The sequence below is a fragment of the Cnephaeus nilssonii genome (assembly GCF_951640355.1).
Source record: "Cnephaeus nilssonii genome assembly, chromosome: 9".
In the NCBI taxonomy this organism is placed as follows: Eukaryota; Metazoa; Chordata; class Mammalia; order Chiroptera; family Vespertilionidae; genus Cnephaeus; species Cnephaeus nilssonii.
Genome location: NC_137080.1, coordinates 38,743,082 through 38,765,848, shown reverse-complemented (window position 1 = coordinate 38,765,848; position 22,767 = coordinate 38,743,082). Strand labels below are relative to the sequence as shown.

At 39.9% G+C, this 22,767-nt stretch overlaps 1 protein-coding gene across 1 annotated transcript in view; it reads left to right on the top strand.

The window, feature by feature from the left end:
- The window catches only part of SOBP (sine oculis binding protein homolog), a 160,975-nt gene that overhangs the window by 21,341 nt on the left and 116,867 nt on the right, over window positions 1–22,767 (top strand). The window lies entirely within an intron of this gene.

Sequence of the window (22,767 nt, the reverse complement as noted above, 5' to 3'; positions counted from 1 at the left end):
ATGTATTTACTGAGTGTTTTTCACATTGCACCAGATAATATCAATATCTATTATCATCATCCCTGAGCACCAAGAACTTAGAGTATAGCTGGAATATAATCAGCTATACTTGGGAAAGTCAATATAATTTTAGCAGCATGTGGACAGTGCATGGTGTGGGCAGAAAGGCGAGGAAAGTGGAGTAGCAGAAGGTCTTTAGGCAGATAAGACTTGCTATATTTGTACAGTTGAGAAATGGGATCTGAAACACAATGTAAGCTAGAATATAGTCATTTAAAATTCAAAGTGATTAAAAAGACACAAAAGCCTAAAAATGTTATTTACTCTGATATGGGTCCTGTTTTATCTTTCCTTATATAATTAGGGGGTCTTAAAGAATTGTAGACCAGATTTCAGTATGCTCAGTCATTCTTAATGCCAAATGGAATGTGTAGTTTGAATGGAAAGATTGCTAGAGCAAGAACCAGGAGGCCCGGGTTGTTAATGTCAGCTCTGCCATTTACTGGTCGTGTAACCGTAGAGAAGTCACTTAGCTTCTGTGAGCCTCAGTGTCTTTGTCTGAAAAAAATGTATTTATTTTAGGTAATCTGTAATTTTCCTACATTTATTAAATCCTATTTGTGACTTGTATAGTGAATTTCCCACCTGATTTTATGATTTGAAAGGATCTATTTTAATAAGCCATAATATGTACTTGTTAATCGATTGAACATATTTAAAGCAAACTCAGCTGTGTGTGTAGTTATGGCAGCCAAGATGAAAGATTTATGCTACTTAGGCCAGCTTTCAATGATTGTTAATTTTTACTCTGAAAGAGTGAATAACTTGAAATAATAGCTTTAGAATTTATGAAAAGTACCAAAAATGTGAAATGTGAGTGAATAAAAAAGATTATATCACACATATGTTATTAGACCAAATCATTTGTTACACATAAGTAGTGATCATTGCGAGTAATTATGGGAATTTCTGCAAAAGAGAAGTCACATTATGTCTAACTTAATTCACCAAAACAAGAACAGGAAGAAATAGAAAACTTGAATAGTCCTACATCTATTAAAGAAATTAAATAATTAAATCTTTTTTACAAAGAATATTCTAGACTCAGACAGCTTCAGTGGTAAATTCTACTAAACATTGAAGGAAAAAAATAGATCCCATCACATGACAAGGGCATTAGAAGTAAGGAAAATAATAATTTAATGTAATTGGGTTACATTAAAATGGTAAACTTCTATTTATCATGAACACTGATTAAAAAATTCTGAACATAATTGTAGCAAACTAAAGCCAGTGATATATGTACAACAGGATATTATATCATGCCTCGGAGTTTTTTTTAGGAATATAAGGTTGACTTAAAATGTAAAAATCAGTCAATATAATTAACCACATTAACAGAATAAAATAAAACCTCTTACAATATTCTCAATAGATGCAGAAACATAATTGGATAAAATTTAACACAATAAATAATAAAAAACTTTTGGCAAAGTAGGGATAGAATGAAACTTCCTTAATATGACAAAAAGTATCCACAAAAAACTTATAACAAACATTATACTTAATGTTAAATATTGAAAACTTTTATCTTGAGATCAAGAATGAAATAAAGATGACCACTATCACCAATTCTATTTAATTTTGTCCAATTACATAGATAATGTAATAAGGCAAGAAAAAGAAACAAACAAACAAAAAAGATTTGAAAGGTAGAAATGACATTTTGTTTAGAACAGAATGCCTCCTCCACCGGTGTATAGGCAAACATCAGAGATATTGTGGGTTTGGTTCCAGACCACCACACTAAAAGGAGTATTGCAGTAAAGCAAGTCACACGAAATTTTTGGTTTCTCAGTGCATATAAAAGTTTATACTATTCTGTAGTCTACTGAGTGTGCAATAGCATTACGTATTTAAAAAATACATACCTTAATTTATAAAAATACTGTATTGCTAGTGGTGGTTCTTGCCTGGATATTGATGAAAATGCCATATCTGCAAAGCACAATAAAATGAAGCTCACTAAAATGAGATATGCCTATTATGTTTAATGAGTGCATTAATCAAAGTCTCTAACACAGTTGATACCCCCAAATCCATTATGTTTTTATATACCAATCACAAAAAAATTAAAAGCAAAACTTAAAAATATCTACAAATTCCATTTATTTTATTTTTTTAAAAGCTGTTTTAAAAATATATTTTTTATTGATTTTAGAGAGGAAGGGAAAGGGAGAGATAGAGATTGAAACATCAATGATGAGAGAGAATCATTGATTGGCCACCTCCTGCACGCCCCCAATGAAGATCAAGTTCATAACCCGGGCATGTGCCCAGACTGGGAATCGAACCTCGACCTCCTGGTTCATAGGTCGATGCTTAACCACTGAGCCACACAGCTGGGCCAAATTCCATTTAAAATATCATCAAACTGTCAAATATCCAGAGGGGGGAAAAATCTAACAAAAATATGTGCAAGATTGTTACACAGAGAATGATAAACATTGCTCAGAGAAATAAAAGAAGACCTAAATTAGTGGAGGGACACACCATGTTTATGGATTGGAGACTAAATATCCTAAAAAGGCAGATTCTTTCTAAATTGATTCATAATTTAATGCTATAAAAATCTCAGCATGAAATTTTAATGGAAATTAAAATGCTGTTTCTAAAATTTACATGGAGATGCAAAGGGGCAAGAATAGGCAAGACACATAGAAGAAAATGAAAAACAAAATTGGAAGACTTATACTGCCAGACCTCAACAATTATTATAAGACTACAACAATTAATTAATAATTAAATAATTTTATTTTACTATTAGTGTTAATTGTTGATGCTGTTGTTACTCTTATTTATTTTATTTATTTATTTATTTATTTATTTATTTATTTATTTAATGAATCTTTATTGTTCAGATTACAATTGTTTCTCCTTTTTCCCCCCATATCTCCCCACCACCCAGTTCCCACCCCCCCTCTGCCCTTACCTCCCCCCCACTGTCCTTATCCATAGGTATATGATTTTTGTCCAGTCTCTTCCCATACTCCCCACACAGACACCCCTTTCCCCCTGAGAATTATCAATCCACTCCCATTATATGCCTCTGATTCTATTAAGTTCACCAGTTTATTCTGTTCCTCAGATTTTTAATTCACTTGACTTTTAGATTCACTTGTTGATAGATATGTATTTGTTGTTCATAATTTTTATCTTTCTTCTTCTTTTTCCTCTTTTTAAAGAATACCTTTCAGCATTTCATATAATACTGGTTTGGTGGTGATGAACTCCTTTAGCTTTTTCTTATCTGTGAAGCTCTTTATCTGACCTTCAATTCTGAATGATAGCTTTGCTGGGTAGAGTAGTCTTGGTTGTAGGTTGTTGCTATTCATCACTTTGAATATTTCTTGCCACTCCCGTCTGGCCTGCATGGTTTCTGTTGAGAAATTAGCTGATAATCGTATGGGAGCTCCCTTGTAGGTAACTAACTGTTTTTCTCTTGCTGCTTGTAAGATTCTCTCTTTGTCTTTTGCCCTTGGCATTTTAATTATGATGTGTCTTGGTGTGGTCCTCTTTGGATTCCTTTTGTTTGGGGTTCTGTGCGCTTCCTGGACTTGTAAGTCTATTTCTTTCATCAGGTGGGGGAAGTTTTCGTTCATTATTTCTTCAAATAGGTTTTCAGCATCTTGCTCTCTCTCTTCTTCTGGTACCCCCATAATTCTGATGTTGGTTCGCTTGAAGTTGTCCCAGAGGCTTCTTACACTATCTTCAACTTTCTGAATTCTTTTCTCTTCATGCTTCTCTGGAGGAGTGTCCTTGGCCTCTTTGTATTCCAAATCTTTGAGTTGATTCTTGCGATCCTCTAGTCTGCTGTTGGGTCTCTGTATAATATTTTTTATCTCAGTCAGTGTATGTTTAATTTCTAGTTGGTCCTTTTTCATATCCTTGAGGGTCTCATTGAATTTATCGGCCTTTTCCATGAAATTCTTGAAAAACCTTATAACCGTGGTTTTGAACTCTATGTCCAGTCGCTTGTTCTCCTCCATTTCTTTGGTTTGTGATCTGTTTCCTTGCCTTCTCATTTTCTCTGCTTCCCTGAATTGGTAGGGTAGTTTTGTGTACTAGATGTCCTATTGGTTCAATGGGTCAGCCTCCCAGTTACCTGAGGTGGACACTCTTGGTGTACCCTTGTGTACTGTGTGCCCCCCAGCAGGAGCTACAGCAAGAACTAGTTTTCTCCTCCTTTGCTTGGGCGGTTTTGGAGCAGTCTGACTGGAGCTGCAGTTAATTTGGTTGAGCTGCCACAGAACAGGCCATTTATATGCAAAAGCCGCTGTGTGGAGCCTGGGCGGGTTTGTAGAATGTGCGGGGCGGGACCTCAGGGCTGGGCGGGGTCTCAGGGCGTCACTAGGCTAGGGCGTGGCCAACGGCAATGGCTGGCGTCAGCCGTCTCTGCCTTTCCACGTTTCCAAGTCCCTGCGCCCCGCGCTCCAGCGCTGTAAAACAATGATTGCTGGGCGCACCTCTGCAAAAAAGTCACTCTCACTTTCCGACCCGATGGCCGAGAGTCCAGCTTCTCCCCGTAGGAGTCTGGGTCCCCCGCGTGTCCCCAGAAACTGGATTTCAGAGTGATCGGGAGCTTGTCTCCCTGCGGGTTGAAGAAAAGCCGCGCACCCAGTTGCCCGCCGCCAGCCCGCTCTGCGCGCCTCCGTACCTCAGCTTTTCAGCGTTTGTGCTCCTTTCTCTCCTTAGTTGTAAATCTACCACTCAGCCAGCTTTCCCGTGGTTCTGGGTGGTAGAAGTTTTGTCTTTTAGTTGTATTTTTGAAATTGTTGTGTGAGGCAGCAGATTAGTTGTTTAACTATGCCGCCATCTTGGTTCCTCTCCTCCTGTTACTCTTATTTTAACCATACTTTAAATTAGCCTTTAAGAATAATTAATATAGCCTTAGGTAGTTTGTCTCAAGAGTCCTGGGTTCGATTCTGGTCAAGGGCACATGCCCCGGTTGCAGGCTCGATCCCCAGTGTGGAGTGTGCAGGAGGCAGCCGATCCATGATTCTCTCTCATCATTGATGTTTCTATCTCTCTCTCCCTCTCCCTTCCTCTCTGAAATAAAAAAAAAAATCTATAATAATAAAAGCATAATATGCTAATTAGACCAGACGTCCTTCCAGATGACCTTCCAGATGACCTTCTGGAAGAAGCCAGGGCTGTGAGGGAAGCCTGGGTCCCGGGTGCCAGAGGGAAGCTGGTGCCGGCAGCCGGGGGAAGGAAGGCCTACTCTTGCACGAATTTTGTGCATCAGGCCTCTAGTATATATATATATATATATATATATATGAATAAATATGTGTATATTTGAGGTATAAAAGAGAAATAATACTTTCTGTTTGTCATGTCAATTCCCTTTTGTTTTAAATTTTAAAAAGGAAACTGCAATCATGAAATATATTACATGTTGGAAAAAAACATAAATCTATTATTTAACAAATAATGATCTTTGTCAACTCAGCTTCTTTCCTCAAAGAAGTAACCACTTTTATGGTAATCATTGCCTTCTTTTCTTATACAGTTTTAACACCGAAGTGCCCCCCCTCCAAGAAATATAGTTTATTTTGCCTATTTTTGGACTTTAGGTAAATGAAATTATGGTAGCCTGCTTCTAAGATGGCTCCCAGTGGTCCTGTCCTCCTGGTGGTCTCCTCCTACATTGAATCAGGAATGGTCTGGGGGATGAACTTCTCAGGCTGCCATAAAAGGTTAATGCAGTTTCTGCCTAGTTCTCTCAGATTGCTCAGTCTCAGGGGAACCTAAGGAAACTCAAGCAGTCCTGTGAAGAGCCCCATGTGGACAGAGGCCGAGGCCTCCCACCAACAGCCAACACCAACTTGCTAACCTTGTGGTTGAACCATTTAGAAGTGGATTCTCCAGCCCAAGACAAGCCTTCAGATGACTGCCAAAAAAGACATTTGGCTGAAACCTCATGAGCAGCCCTTATCCAGAAGTGCTCCAAACCACTCCCAAATATCTGTCCTACAGAAAACATGAGCAATAATAAATGATTTCCATTGCATTAAAAAAAGACAATGAAATAATGATACAAGAATATACATATAAATCATTGCAGTGAACTTCAGAAACTAATCTAAACAGATACTTGATTTATGACAAATGTATTAGTTTAGGTTATCACAACAAAATACCATAGCCTGGATGGCTTAAATAACCAACATTTATTTTCTCACAATTCTGAAGAATGTAAGTCCAAAATCAAGGTCATTGGGGTTGGTGTTTGGATTTTCTCTGTGGGTTGCAGATGGTCACCTTCTCCCTGTGTCCATATGTGGCAGAGAGAGAGAGAGAGGGGTGTGTGTGTGTGTGTGTGTGGCGGGGGGGTGCGGAGCAAGTTCTTGGGTGTTTTTTCTTATAAGGGCTCTATCCCATTGGACCAGATCTCTATCCTCATGATCTCATCTAACCCTAGTTAACTCTCAAAGGCCTCATCTCCAAATAGCGTCACAATGAGACTTAGGGCTGCAACACATGAATTTTGAAGAGACACAAGTATTGAGGCCATAACAACAAAGATAACAATGTAGAGCAGTGAAGAAAACTAGTCCTATGGGAAAAAATGTATATGGATTTTTTACTTCAAACCATTCACAAAAGTCAGTTCTAGATGGATTGTTGATCTAAATGTGACATATAGAACAATAGAGCTTGTAGAAAAAAGCCTACGAGAATATATTTATGATTTTGGGTAGGCCAGTATTTCTTAAACTATACACTAAAAACACTAACCATAAGGAAAAAGGTTGATTAAATAGGCTCTATTGAAGTTAAGAATTTTTGCTGATTAAAAGACATCTTTCAAAATAAAAAAAGAGGGTTGATGTTCATAATGCATGTTCCACAAAAGGCAAATATTCACAATATATAAAGAATCCCTATATATACATATATATTAAAAAACAGCCTAATAGAAAAATAGGCAAAACTGTAAACAGGCACTAAACCAAAGAAAATATCCAAGTGGTCCATAAACATGTTAGAATTTATTTAATTTCAGTCAGGAAAATAACATTTAAAATCATAGTGAGATACCAGTACACAAACAGAATGTCTAAAATGAATAAAACTGACCATACCAAGTGCTGAGGAGGATATGGAGCAACTAAAACTTATACATTGCTATTGAGAGTGCAAATCAGTATAACCACTCTTGAAAGATGATTGCCAATATCTGTTAATGCTGAACATACATATATCCTATTACACAGTAATTCCATCCTAGATATGTACTCAACACCAATGTGTATATATGTGAGCCAAAGACATATAGAAGACCCTTCATAGTAGCATCTATATATATAAAAGCCAAGAGACTGGAATGACCGGAATGACCAGAACGATTGGTCGCTATGATGCGCACTGGGAAGGCCAACTGGCCCGATCGGGACACCGATCGGCCCCTCCCAACTGCCCGCGGCCCCTCCCCCTGGCCGGCCCTCCCCCTGATCAGGGGTGGGGCAGGCTGGCCAACCTCCCGGGACCCCCCGCTGACCAGCCTGATCGGCCCCTACTGGGGCCGGCTAGCCGGACCCCACCTGTGCACGAATTTGTGCACTGGGCCTCCAGTTTATTTATAATAGCTAAACACAGGAAACAGTACAAATGCTCATCAACAATAGTTAACATAGTTTCCTGTGGGGGGGTCCTTATATTGGTTTAGGTGGGTGAGTGTAGGCCTTGAAGTTGAATGTGAAATTGCCGGTATATCACATGTGTATAATTCAGGGACGAAGATCCTTGTCTCAAAAATATTGAGTCCTTGACTTAGAGACGTGGATTTCAAAAAAAATTTATTTAACTCCTTCTCCTAATTTAAGCAACTAAACCCCAGAATGTAATTTTGACATTTTTATTTTATAGCTAGTCTGCTCATAGCTTTCTGAAATTTAAATCGTATCATTCCTTATTATTAAGATGTTATCTATTTACATGAAATATTTCATGGTAAAGCCTATACATTAAGTTATAGGCAGAAGGCCTAAGTATCTCTCACAGTGGTCTACTTGGAAGCTGCTTTTGATATGGTATAAAGTGGAGAGACAGGGAAGTGACAAGAATAGGATACACAATACACCATTGGTTCTTCTCAGGCTTTGCCCCCCAGGAGACATTTAGCAACATTTGCAGATATTTTTGGTTGTCACAACTTGTAGAGGGGGCGCTGCTATGTATTGAGTAGAGGCCAGGCATATAGCGAGTAGAGGCTAGAAAGGATGTTAAACATTCTACAATGCACGGAACAGTCCCACAACAAGGAATTACCTGGCTGAAAATGTCAACAGCGCTGAGGTTGAGAACCACTTTATGGTGATGACAACTCTATGTATGGGACACTTCTAGTACACCACTCCAGACCCTCTGGCCCACATCTGACTCCAGTGATTGCTGGAGCACTCTGACAGCTTACGCATGTGCATTCTGAAAGGGCCTTGCCTCACACCTGTCTCTAGCTTCTAGTTCTGGGCTTCTCTGATATGGCAGCATGGACATCGCATAAATCCTTTCAGCACTCGCTCACACATGTGCAAACCAGAAGTGTGGGGAAATGAACACACCAGACCAATGGGACATGAGAGTTGATGAATAAATACTTTTTTCCTTTGTCCCCTGTGTGAGTGGTTATAAAATGTATTTCAAAAAACTCCAAAAAATGTTCTTTATGATTGAATACCAGTCACCTTAGTGGTGGGCAACTCAATAACACATTGTTCTGTTGGCTTTTCCACTTCCCCAGGTTCATTTCCCTGTCCCTCACTCCTACTTCCTGGAATCACATGCCCAATAGATTCACCTACATGTATGTCTTTGTCTCAGATTCTGTTTTATGGGAAACTCAGGATAAAAATACCATGTGTGGAAGTACATGGTGAAAGATCAGAAATCAATGGAAAAGAATATTAAAATGTTTTTCCCTTTAAAGTCAAGCATAAATATATAATAGAGGAATAAAAAAGAGGATACCAGGTTCTTGGTGGTGCAAATATTGGAGAGCTTAGAAAGGGCCACTTCTAAAATTGTCCCATTAGCGGAAGAATTTTCTAAGCCTCTTATTGTAAAAGCAAGGGACAACGGTGGTGGCTATATAGAAGGAGAAAAAGGAAAAATATTAATTCAGCGATTCAAGAAAAATAGGAAAGAAAAAAGAATATCCTGTGCCTAAACTCTTTTAAACGGATCTTGTTATTTTGAGAGATTTAGAATCCTAGAATTTTAATTATAAGGGACCTGAGGGATCATTTAGCTAAATGCCCTCTTTTACAGATGAAGAAAATGAGGCCCAGTGAGGCTTAATGACCTTCTCAAGGTCATTCAGTTGGATTAATGGAAGAATCAGAGCCAAAATTCACTTCTGAAGTGGAGACACAATCTAAACATGAATTCTAAATCACACGTGTCTGTGATCCCTGAGGCAGTTCATAACTTATTGTGGCATTACCTCACTTTAGGGATGTATGACCTAGCTCGGATAATACTTTCAGAACACTCTGCCTCAGGTCACCAAAGAGCTAAGATGCTAACAGGAAATAAGAGGAAATGTCAGCTGTGCTTTCCCTTGCTTGTAGAGGGTGACCGTATTTCTGAATTAACATAGACTTGACTGAACTATTTGCTATTATTTGGAGGTAACACAGTTTGGTTAAGAGAGAGAAATGATGAAGTTAGTAACTCTTGTTATTCTAGGGACATTCCCAATACTGACTTCTCAAAGTTCCTATTAAATTGAGAAGGCTTAGTTCATGGACTTGGCCAAGGAGAGTGGAAATAACGATTGCATTCTGTTCTGGGGATTTTAAGTGGTGTTTCCCTCTAAGGCAGCTTTGTTCTAAGTGATTACTACAGATGGTGTCCTTGGCTCCTCCTGCTCCCCTACTCCCACTGGGCATCCAATCATCGAAGGTGCACCTTGTAAGGATTCTGCTTTTCTCTTTTTTATGCTGAGGCCCAAAGTAGACATTACATTCTATTGAACAAGACAAACATGGTCCCTGTCTTAACTGGCTCACAATATGGTGGAGGAGACTTGTTATAAAGAAATCTCAATCAAGTCTGAAGATGATCAATTTAGGGGTGCTGTGGGATCTGACCAGGTTTGGGGTTAGGGAAAATCTTCCTAGAGTGAGGTTAAAGATAAGATATGAATGAGCAATAGTATACTCAATCGTTCAAGGATTTTGAGGTTGTGGGTGAGGAAGCAGCACATAGAAAGGCTCAGAATGGAGAGAGAGGTTCAAGGAAAGTAAAAGAATCTAGAGTCCTGGGAGTTGACAAGCTGAGAAGGCTGGCCTGGTCATGGGAGTCATGGAGGCTATGACCAAGAATTCCAACTTCTTGAGGGCAGTAGATGACACTAAGGGATTTTGAGCAAGTGACAGCAGTGATAAAATTTTTTTAAAAAAATATATTTTATTGATTTTTTTACAGAGAGGAAGGGAGAGGGATAGAGAGTTAGAAACATCGATGAGAGAGAAACATCGATCAGCTGCCTCCTGCACACCTCCTCCTGGGGATGTGCCCGCAACCAAGGTACATGCCCTTGACCAGAATCGAACCTGGGACCTTTCAGTCTGCAGACTGACGCTCTATCCACTGAGCCAAACCAGTTAGGGCAGCAGTGATAAAATTTGTGTTTCAATAGAATTTTCTTCATCCAGAGTGGAGGGAATGGATTGGACGAAAGTGAGATAGGAGGCTACATGTAAGTATGGGCAAGAGGTGTTAGTGGCTTCACTGGAATAGACAGCAGTTAACTCCATGAGGGTGGAGCACCTAGAACAGTGTCTGTGACGTAAGTATACTTGATAAGTATATATTGAATGAATGAATAAGTATATTATGAAAATATTTAGGAAAATCTGGTGATTAATTAGAATGTGGGAGGGAAGCGGGAGGGAAGAGGCAGGAAAGATGCTAGATTTCTGCTAGCAGGTAACTGCATGGATGGTAGGGCCAGGAACCGAGAAGGGAAACACAGCGAAGGGGCAGGTTATGGGAGAGGTATGTGTGCAGCTTTGGATGTGACAAGTTGTCTGGGAGGCCGTTGGAAATAATATCTCATGAGAGATGACTATTGATTTGAAAATCTTCATTTCATGGGTGATAACTGGAGTCACGAGTACATAGATTACATGACCCAAGGGAAGATGAAGAAAGAAGAGAGGAGGACTCTGAAAGATTCCCATTGGTGTGGCTTCCACTTTGCCCATGGCTGGCATGTTCTGTCTCATCATATTCCTGAATAAGGATTGGCATGGGGCCCTTTCAGAGAGTCCCTCCATCATTAATGATTCTCATTCAAGAAATCTGAATAAGTATTTCAAGATAGGAAGGATGAAGAGGGAAATAAATTATATTGTGGACAATGTTCCAGCAGGTTCACCTTGGTTCTTTTAACAAATTCAGTACAGTGAACTTCTTATTCTTCAATCTACTCAACTCGTACTTCAGCGCATGGAGACAAGAAGAGCCTAGGAGGAGAGAAGCAAGTGCTTTATGTGAGTGCTTTAACCCTTCCAGGTGTCCCTCTGACCTGAGTCTCTAGCCTGTGAATTCCTTTCTCCTGGAATGGTAGTCCCAGCATGAGATGCTACTCCAGGACTGGCTAGAATGTTAAGGTGGGACTTGCCTGCTGGTCAGTCACGATGAGGCTGCTTATAGCCCCTTCTGTGTTCACCACGAACACCTGGCTTCTGTGACCTCCTACTGGTGACAGAGCCCTGGGAGAAGGCATGGCTTTTCCACGGTCCTTTTCTACTGCATGTTGGCATTTTACACTGGGGGCAGCCATAGAAAGCTCCTTGAGGGCTGGGATCATGTCTGTCTTGTTCACAGTGTATTTCCAGCTCCTGCTGCAGCGCCTGGCACAAAGTTGAGTAAATAAGTGAATTCTTTGTCTACAATTAAGGTTTCCCCTTTGGGGAGATTTGTCAACCACTATGGGGCCCAGTGAGTGTAATTAATGGGAAAGCCAGATTTCAGAAGGGGCAATGAGTCCTTCACATAAATAGTAGGTGTTGGGAATACTCTTTTTTGCTCTGACATCCTATATAAAGCAGTTTGGCTCTTTAGTCCTATTACGCTGCTATTGTATTTCTTTGGTGATGATGCCCCTGTTTGCTCTGCAGGGGCTTGGAATTACTTTTCCAGCAGTGATGGATTTGCTGGTGCACAATCTTTGACCTTGTCCCCTATCCTTAATCATGTTCATTTGTCAGCTAGTTGCTAGGGCTCAGTGAGTGGTCTTCAGCCATGTAGGAAAGAGAGGTCCAATGTCGAGCAAACCCATGGTTACAGCATCATTGTCCCAGGGCCTCGTAGATTGGTCAGATCTAGGGCTCAGGGAAGGGGGACAAGATTTTACTTGAGTTCCTTGTCCATACCCAGTGAACATGAATGATTAAGTGTCAAGAGCAGTATTACTCTTCCATTGCCTTACTTGGGATTTCTGTCATTTTCTCTGTAGGATGAGAAGAGGGTGCCTTGTCTGTATTTGAGGCAGATAGCTTATGCCACAGGATTTTGTGTATCATGGGTGTGTTAGTTCAGTCTGGTAGTATTTATTGAGGACTGGGAAGCATTGTTCAGCACACCTAGCATTGGCCAAATGGCTGCAGGCCTTGTGTTTCTGCCCAGCGCAAACAAAGAAGGCTCCTGAAAAGAAAGATCCAATTTGGGCAAAAGAGAAGAAACCTTCCTGATAATTATGATCCATGTGGAAGTGCTCATGCTTCGGTGCTAATATAGGGCAGTGGGGCAGCATGTCCCAGGGAAACTTTCTCAGAAGTCCAGTCTTGTGGCTTCTCTGTGGAAAGACATGTTCATGGCCCAAATGGTGAAATACAGCATACTCTGCCTCCCCCTCTTGAAGATCATACATACATTATACATTCCAAAAAATCTTAAAGTAAAGAAACTGTTATTTAACTTTGTTTGCCAGTGTTTTCCATACATATTTCACTGGGGAAGTCTTTAAAAAATAACACCATTTTAAGTATCCCATAGGATCAGTGTTCTGTGGCATGTGATTTCAGAAATATTACATAAAGGACTCTGGGTTTTCCGTACTCTGAAGTTCTGTTCTTTTCTTATTCCAGTTCCTTAGGATGAGTACATAGAAAAGACTAACTTTCTACAGTGAGTTTTAAGAAGTGGAGGTGAGGTTGGCAAAAAGGTTTATAACAGACATCTCTTCACTGGCAAAGCTTTGAAACTATGGGGAGATAGTCAAGTTAATGCTGAGGAGCTGCAGGCCCCTGAGCTTAGTGTCTTGTTAAAGAATCCAAGTCAGTATGATGTTCAGGAGAGAATTACTACTTTGTGACTTTATGGGATCTCCTTTTGTTCTTCTTTTCATTTTCACTATTACTCTATAGGTTTGGAACTCATCCCCTTTCCTCTCAATCATCCATCCATCCATCCAGCCAGCCACCTACCCACCCACCTATTCATCTGTCCTTTTATTCATTCACCCAGCATAGTTTAAGCACTGCTATGTGGTAGGCACTGAACACACAAAGGTGAATGATCATGGAGCATGCTCTCATGTTGCTTACTGAGGCTTCTAGATGTGGAACAAGATTATAGTCTTTGCAAATTCTGATATACCCTCCTGGAGTAACATTTATGATCCTGTTATGTCCTGCTGAGAAATATTCCGGAGCTCTGTATTACCTGTGGAACAAAGATGAGCTCCTCCTGCCCCATAGCAGAATGCCATTCAAGCGACTCCTTGTTCAGGCCCCTCTGGCCCCAGTCTAATCTCCTACTTTTGCCTTCTCACAATTTTGGTAAACTGCATGACTTCAGGAATCCTCCCTATCCTTGAGCCTGTCTGCCACTCCTTGACTCCTGCTGTTCCTTCTCTTGAACTTTCTCCCCCTCCAATTCTTCAGGACCTAACTTTGTGGGCTCTCACAGGTTTCTGAACCTCTCTTTTCTGTCACACACTTCCCTATCTGTTCTCTCTCTCTGTTTCCTATCTGTTCTCCTAGCCATGTCCTATTCAAGTCAGCATTCTTTTTTTTTAAATTTAATAAATCTTTATTGTTCAGATTATTACAGTTGTTCCTCTTCCCCCCCCCCCATAGCTCCCCTCCACCTGGTTCCCATCCCACCCTCTTCCCTTACCTCCCTCCCACTGTCCTCATCCATAGGTGTACGATTTTTGTCCAGTCTCTTCCCGCACTCCCCACACCTCTTTACCCCTGAGAGTTGTCAGTCCACTCCCTTTCTATGACCCTGATTCTATTATATTCACCAGTTTATTCTGTACATTAGATTTTTAATTCACTTGTTGATAGATATGTATTTGTTGTTCATAATTTTTATCTTTACCTTTTTCTTCTTCCTCTTCTTAGAGAATACCTTTCAGCATTTCATATAATACTGGTTTGGTGTTGATGAACTCCTTTAGCTTTTTCTTATCTGTGAAGCTCTTTAGCTGACCTTCAATTCTGAATGTCAGCTTGGCTGGGTAGAGTGCCCTTGGTTGTAGGTTCTTGCTATTCATCACTTTGACTATTTCTTGCCACTCCCGTCTGGCCTGCATAGTTTCTGTTGAGAAATCAGCTGATAATCGTATGGGTGCTCCCTTGTAGGTAATCAACTGTTTTTCTCTTGCTGCTTTTAATATTCTCTCTTTGTCTTTTGCTCTTGGCATTTTAATTTTGATGTGTCTTGGTGTGGTCCTCTTTGGATTCCTTTTGTTTGGGGTTCTGTGCGCTTCCTGAACTTGTAAGTCTATTTCTTTCACCAGGTGGGGGAAGTTTTCAGTCATTATTTCTTCAAATAGGTTTTCAGTATCTTGCTCTCTCTCTTCTTCTGGCACCCCCATAATTCTGATGTTGGTATGCTTGAAGTTGTCCCAGAGGCTTCTTACACTATCTTCAAATTTTTGGATTCTTTTTTCTTTTAGCTTTTCCAGTTGAGTGATTTTTGCTTCTTTGTATTTCAAATCTTTGACTTGATTCTTGCGTTCCTCTAGTTTGCTTTTGGGTGTCTGTATAATATTTTTTATTTCAGTCAGTGTATGTTTAATTGCTAGTTGGTCCTTTTCCATATCCTCGAGGGTCCCTCTCATATCCTCGAGGGTCTCACTAAATTTATAGGCCTTTTCTAGGAAATTCTTGAAAAACCTTATAACCATGGTTTTGAACTCTATCTCTAGTCGTTTGTTTTCCTCCATTTCTTTGGTTTTTGATCTGTTTCTTTGTCTCCGCATTTTCGCTGCTTCCCTGAGTTGGTAGGGTAGCTTTGTGTGCTAATTGTCCTATATGGGCCAGTGGCTTGGCCTCCCCAGTTACCTGAGGTGGATACTCTTGGTGCACCCCTTTGTGGACTGTGTGTATAGCCTTGTTGTAGTAAAGTCTTGATTGTAGTAAAGTCTTGGTATCAGTGGGAGGAGTTGACCTCCAGGCCAATTGGCTGTGAGGATCAGCTGTGTCTACGCCGGGAGACAGCCTTATTTGACTAGACTTGCAAAATTGTAAAAGCCTCTGTGCTCAGTTTGGATGGGGCGGAGTCTGAGGGTGGAGTCTACAGCCTTGGCTTCCGGTCAGCCCCGCCCTATGAGGTTCCTGGGTCTCAGTGTCCCTCGGTACTAGCTGCAAGCACCTCTGAGAGAAAGGTGCCCTGGAGTTTCACCCGCTGCCAAACAGTCTAGTCTCTCCCCCAATGAATCTGGATTCCCAGATTCTCTCCCGGAACTGGGGTTCAGTGCAGTCCGGAGCTTTTGTCTCCTTCCCGCTAGGGCAATTTAGTGGCACAGTCCACAGTCCGTCCTCTGTGCGCATTCATGTGCGCGCCTCCGGAGCTCTGCCTTTCGCCGCTCCCCTGAGTTTCCCCCTTACAGCCCAGATTCCCCCAGTATAAGCCTGGGTCCCCAGGGTCTCGCCTGGAACTGGGGTTCAGTGCAGTCGGAGCTGGGGTTCAGCACAGTCTGGAGCTTTTATTTCCTTCCCACTAGAGAACGCCAGCCAGGCACTCAGCTGCCCCGTCCTCTCTGGCTCCATCCTCTCCGCACGTGCATGCCCGCCCGTGTCTCTGTACCTCAGGCTTTTACAGCTCCTCTGATTTTCCTTGTGGTTTTCTCTTTCCTTCTAGTTGTAGGATTTCCAGTCAGCCAGCTTTCCTGTGGTTCTGGATGATGCCCGTTTTGTCTTTTAGTTGTATTTTTGAAATTGTTGTGCGAGGCTGCAGTTTAGGTGTTTAACTATGCCACCATCTTGGTTTCTCCCTCAAGTCAGCATTCTTGATCAGTCTCCTAGTGCATGCAAATGTTTAGTTCATTCTGCAGTCACATCTTTTACATATATATCTATATCTATTTATATATCTATATATCTATATATATCATACATATATAAATAATTAAAATTGCTAGAAAAATTTCATTAGGAAATTGAAAATTAATTAAGAATTTTATCATTTTTCTGTCATTTTGTGTAATATGTGCTTATTTCTGTAACTTACTGGAACTAATTTTAGTTTATGTATAAAGATTTAGATTTTATTTTCGTGTTAAATACTACTCTAGTTAGAGGGGTGCAGACTATTTAAATGTTTGAAATCACATCAAATAATTCCATTTCCAAAAGAAAAATAGGGATAATTTTAGGTACTACAAAGAATCATAGTTGTATGAACTGTTATCATTTAATCACATCTATCCTTTTAACTAACAAGTGCAATAAAATTTTATTAATTTGGACTCTATTATTTGGCAATTTTTGATAGTTAAGGTGGCAGACATTTTCAGTTGTTGCTATGATACTTTTTAAAAGAGCAAACTTCTCAGGCACTTAGAAAGATCCACCCATGTGTGGATAGTTGATGTTATAATTACAAAGAATTCCCATCTATTAATTACAGAATATTTGGCAGTACTGTGATATATTTGGCAACACCTTGTCAACTATTAATTCAAGTTAAGAAATTTTTTGAAAGAATAGCTGTAAGTGAAGCTTTTAATAAATCTAATGGCTTTATTCTGAAATAGTTTGAGTTAGTGAAATTTAAGCAATTACTGGGTGGTTCTTTGTATTCAAAGATAGTGGTTCTAGAGATGCCATCCATGGGAGGGAATGTAATTGAAGTGACTGGTGCCTGGTCATCTGGGCCTGTCCAATTACATCCAGCTGACACCTACCCTCTTATGGGTCTAATTGCCAGTAGTTCTAAGGAAGGCTCATTTACATGTAGAATGTTCCTACTTTCTCTCATTTGATCCTCACCACAGCTAGGGTGAGCATTACTATCCCCTTAGTGACTTGCCCAGGTCACACAACTGGGAGGGGCAGTTTAATACTTATGGCCTCTGTCTCTATGTCTCTGCACTCCACCACACTGTCTTTCAAATATTAATAGTGACTCAGGTTGGCAAAGCAGTGTTTATCTGTGACCTCACTTGCTTAAAAAAGTTACCCCCTTGAGACTGTAGTAAGTGGATCTGCCTGTTGCTTTTCTTCCCTAGTGATCCCTAGCTATATGCCATTTCTTCCACCTCCTTCAACTTCTATTGTGGTTTATATTCACATCTAAAAGGTTCTCTGAAAATATTTCACATTGTGCCACGGTATCATTGCACCGTATTTTCTTCTGTCCACTCTGCCCTCAGTTTGTTATACCTGTGGTCCAGGGCGAGACATAGCAAAGTAATGACCAAAGGCGTCTTGTGCCCTAGTCTCTTCCATCTCTGCCTTCCATGTTTCTCATTAGAAGCCAATACTCAGCCCTTCTCCCCATTCTCTGTGAAAGCCTTCAGAAAGAATAACTCATGTTAAAGCATAAATGATTGCTGAAAAATGTATATTAAACCTTCTTGCTTTCAGGGAATTTGTGTTTTAATGGGATATAAGAAATATTTAGTCAAATAAAGTCTTCTCTAATGGTAGAATTTAATTTTAGTGAGCAGTTGAGGGGTAATTTTTGAAGCGGAGATATTCTTATTGGGATCTTTGAAATTACAAATGTAAGTGATTACTCACTTGACCCACATGGAAAGTCAGTCTTATCCATGTCCTACTGTTGGTCCCCCTCCTTACCAAAGAGAAAGCTGGGAAGACTATTGCTTGCCTGTGGGTAGAATGACTGCATCCTGCGATCCAGGTATTCTTGGTTCTTTCTCATCATTGAATGCTTAAGTGGAACTTGCTGGTGAACGTGCAGATAGAATGTTTGCAGCAAATTCAAGCCCCGTAGTCATAAAGGCTTGCACTGCAGGCCTTTACCTTTTTTTTTAAGTCAGTCGACAAATATCGATTGAGTAACATTTCAGCTGTCTTCTCAAAGACATTTTGACCCTTTTGGTTCCATTTTCTTTGTCTGTTAGTGTGTCCTGGAACAGTGTCCTGTGTAAGTAGCAGAACCTGGGACAGCTTTCTGTAGAAGGAAGTCTGTGTGGATGGTGTGCAGCCTCCCATGCTTAGAAAGGCTGTGTGCTTTAAGGTGTAGTGGTCAAGAGCTTGGGCTTGGCGGCAGATGGCCTGGTCTTCATCTAGGCTTTGGTATGTACTGGCTGTGTTATCTGGAGCAAATTACTTAACTTCTAAACCTCACTTTCCCCATCTGCACAGTGGGGATAATGCTAGTACCTGCCTGGAGGTGGTGGTTGTGATTAAGATTAAATGATGGATTTAAAGAATTTCACACTGTGCCTGGCGCCTACTAAATACTGAATAAGGCTAGCTATGATTATTTTCTTTTTGGCTCAGTGGTTCAAGTTTTCTCTGGGTATCCTTAAATGTTCATGTTGAGAACACAGGAAATTGTACAGAAGCATCTATAGGATTCCGTGGAAACTTTTAAATTGGACTTCCCTAGAGCTTTTGGAATTGAATTATTCCAAAAAAGGGCTGAAAAGAAAGCACACTAGTTTTAACCCTAGTTTCTTGCCTGCCTTCCAGACTACGTCTTCATTTTGTTCTTAAGTATAGCTGCTCCAACAAATAGTTGGACCGAGTGCCACCTGTGCCATAGCTCATGGTAGGGAGAACTCACAGGAGTCACTTCAGACTAACTTGTAACTTGCTTCAAATATGATTCAAGTCTTGAAATGAGTATCTGCACATGTACATTCTAGGAATTATTGGAGGAGAGAAACATCACTAGCAAATATTTTCAGATTTCCCCCCTCAGTCTTGGATTCCTGTGAAAACTACAAAGGGATGATAAATCTACAGCTTAATCACTTGGGGTCCATTAAGGCCCTCCTGATTGTCTTTGGGCTCTGTCAGGTAAACTAATATGCAAATTCATAGCCAATTTAAATGCCGCGAGAATGCCACTGGCCATCCTTATTTTTAATAGTCACCAAATAGTGCAATTTCTCAAACAACTTCAGCAAGGCATTCCAGAAATGCTTGACATCATACTTCTCTGCACTGTGATAAACAAACACAATTTTGATTTCATCTCAGAGTAATTAATCTGAACTTCTCCTTCTGGGATGTAAAAATAGAATAATTTTCTATAGTTCTTTGAACATTAGATCGGAAAGAAAATGCCCTAAACATTTTGCTTAATTAAATCCTGAAGAGGTGGTACAAACTTCATGATTAATTGAAACATGCATATTTTGACTGATGCATATTTATGTGACATTATCATATGAAAATTTTTATCATGTTATACAAACTATTCAATTTGGGAATGTGATTTAATACTATAAATATTTTGCATTTGTTGTTGCATTGTTCATTATGAAAAATACATAGGCTAATGGCAGTAAGGAAAAATATGTTACATGAGTCTTCTTTGAGGTAATCTCTAGTCTCAAAATCTCACAGACCTTGAGCTTAAATATAAGACAGCGCATCGGGTTTTCCCTAGTTTGAAGAAATATGTTTTAAATAAAGAAATTTGAAGCAGATCAAGTTAGAAAAGCTGAAGTGCTGGGGCCTTCTATTTTGCCAACATAAAGCATGTACATAGTTCCAGGTTTCAGCACTAAAGAAAATCTCACTTTTCTAGGGGTGTAGTCATACTGCTTAAGGTGGGACTCCATCTCATGTCTGGTGGCAGAATCTTGAGCTATGCTTTAGCTGACAAAATTAATGTATATAATCGCAGATCTTTCTTAGTTTCCTAAATATACTATTAATAAAAATGACTTCTATAAGACTAGAATACCTAAGACATGTAAAAATGTTTTCGTGAACTTGTGGAATAATCCACTTATCAGACTCTTCTCTGGAGCATTAGCTATTGATAACAGTTTGATGACAGAAAAAGAGAAATCTCATGGAAGTTTTCCAAAGTGTTTGCCTTTATGAAGCGGAGTTTTATGAAAAACGGATGGGAATACTGAATTATTTAACAAGACAGATGCTAACCATTTCCAATTTCCAGATACACAATTTTTTGTTTGTTTCATATTCTCGTGTTGTTACTTCATAGTACAAATGATTTATAAAAATAATCTGCTGTAAAATTCTACTTTTTGTCCGTTTGTTAGGTCTATTGTTTGTAAGAAAGCATCCTTGCCTCCCTTAAAAAATGACAAGTGGTCTGACTGGTGTTGATGGATGAAGCGTGAGGAAGACCCACCAGCAGCCTTTTTGTTCCAAATGTCATTCCTCTGAGCAGGCCAGTCGCAGGCCGCGCACCGCCCCTGCCGCAGCTTTGTGCTCTGTTCTCTGTCCTCTCAGTTTTAGATAATTTAAATGGAAGAAACAATACGGGGAACCTAATGTATGTCCTAAAGTTCCTCCTTGGACGCTGAGGCCAAATAATTTCTCGCATAAAGTATTTTTCCTTACAGATTTCACCAGAATCAAGTTTATTGCCGCTGGATCATTTGTGAGAGTTCTGCTCTATCATCTTCTTTTTCAGGAATTTAAGATTATAAAGCAGCTAATCGCTTGGGAAAATCAGAAACTATTAGTGCTAGCAAGTTTAGTAATGATAGATGATTATTTAAAAGGTATAACATTTCTAATCTAATTAAAAAACCCCTCTGTACTGTAAAGGTAAATTATAGAGTTTTGTTAATTCTTCATACATGTACAATGTCTATAGACAGATGCCATATTAGAGATGATATAAAACACAAAGCTTTCTTTGAATAGAACAAATTATTAAATACAGTAATTGTATGATATTTGAACTCAGGTTGACTCCATTTAAAGAAACGTACGTTATAAAAAATGTTTGATTAACATCAAAGGTCATTGTTATACTGTCTCATTTATTATTAATTATAATAAATCACAATATGTAATTGTAAAATAAAATGGTGATTAAAATGACAATATTCCATTAAAGTAAATAAAATGCTGCACATGGTTCTGAGTGGTGATCCTCAGGGAAAAAAGCCGTATCACCGCACTTCAAATTAGTTTGCTTCTAATTTTGCAGGCTGATGACCGCACTGCCTCAAACCAAATCTTTCCCCTGGAAATGGAATGATTGCATGACAGGTTCTATGAACCATGAATATGTCAACAGCTCATGGACCAGGCCTTGCTTAGCAATTAGTCTTTGGGGGATTTTACTCAGAATCAGACAACACTATACCAGAGCTTGTTGGGGATTTTGTGATTACCATTCATGTCTGGAGCATGAGTCTGGGTTAATAAAATAAAAAAAAAAAATCCATAAAGGCGGAAGAGATGTGGCTAATAGTGGCAACCAGTCAGACACACTTTGTCATTTGGGAGGACCAAGGAAACGCGAGATATAGCCAGAGCACATAGGAGATAGCAAGGCAATATCTGAGACCTGTACTTAAGGTCTATGTTTAGTCACCCACCAAAGTTTCCCAGACTTCAGTCATTTGAATACCACCATCCCATGTTTGTCTTAACATCTCGCTACCTGCACTGTAATTACTATTACATTTCATTTACTGGCTCATGTTAAAAGTCTTTATTTGTTTTAAGCAGTAGTATTTGCGATGTCATGGACTTGTACTACTTAAATTTGTTTGCTTTTCTTACAAAGGAAAAGAAATACAGTATTTTAAGTCTTGAAAATATTTGCATACCACCTAACATCATTCTGAGCATCCCCATGACGTGGGCGACAGGTCCCTCTGGAGCTGTGAGGACCACCCGTCTGGCCAAGAGTGATCTGGGCAGCCGTGTGACCTCAGGGCTCATGGCTGACACCCCATGACTATTCCTCCATCCAGGGACCATGAATCACACACATCTCATGGAGAAGAATTTCAATCAGGCCTGTGCCTGTCTGGGACCCCACGTGGGAAGGCTGCATCACAGGAGACCACCGAGTGAGCCGGGCCACTGCCTTTCTATCAGCAGAATCTGGCCACTCACATCTCTCTGTTGTTGACTAACCATATCACTGGGGAATCATTGTATTGCAAAAGTAAATAACACTCCATATGTAACATGTGATAGGGAACATGCCAAGATCGGTCCTGGCTCCTGACTGTCAAGGTTCACATTAGGACATCACATATGTGGGTGTGGTGTCCTCCCCCATATGCAGATCCTGTAGGCTGTCGGCTGCACCTTTGAAGAAATGGGCCATTCTACAAGCTTCATTAGTACTGAGCCTGGTAGAACCAGGCAGAATAAGCATTTTGACCAGGCTAAGCAGCCCTGGGAGCTCTCATGGCTCTGTAGTCATGCTCTGGTTTTTAAGTAAGTGATGTTTTTGGAAACTTAAAAGCCAACAGAAAAAAAAAAAAGGAAAAAGAAAAAAAAAAAAAGCACTGAGTCCTCCCCCCACGAG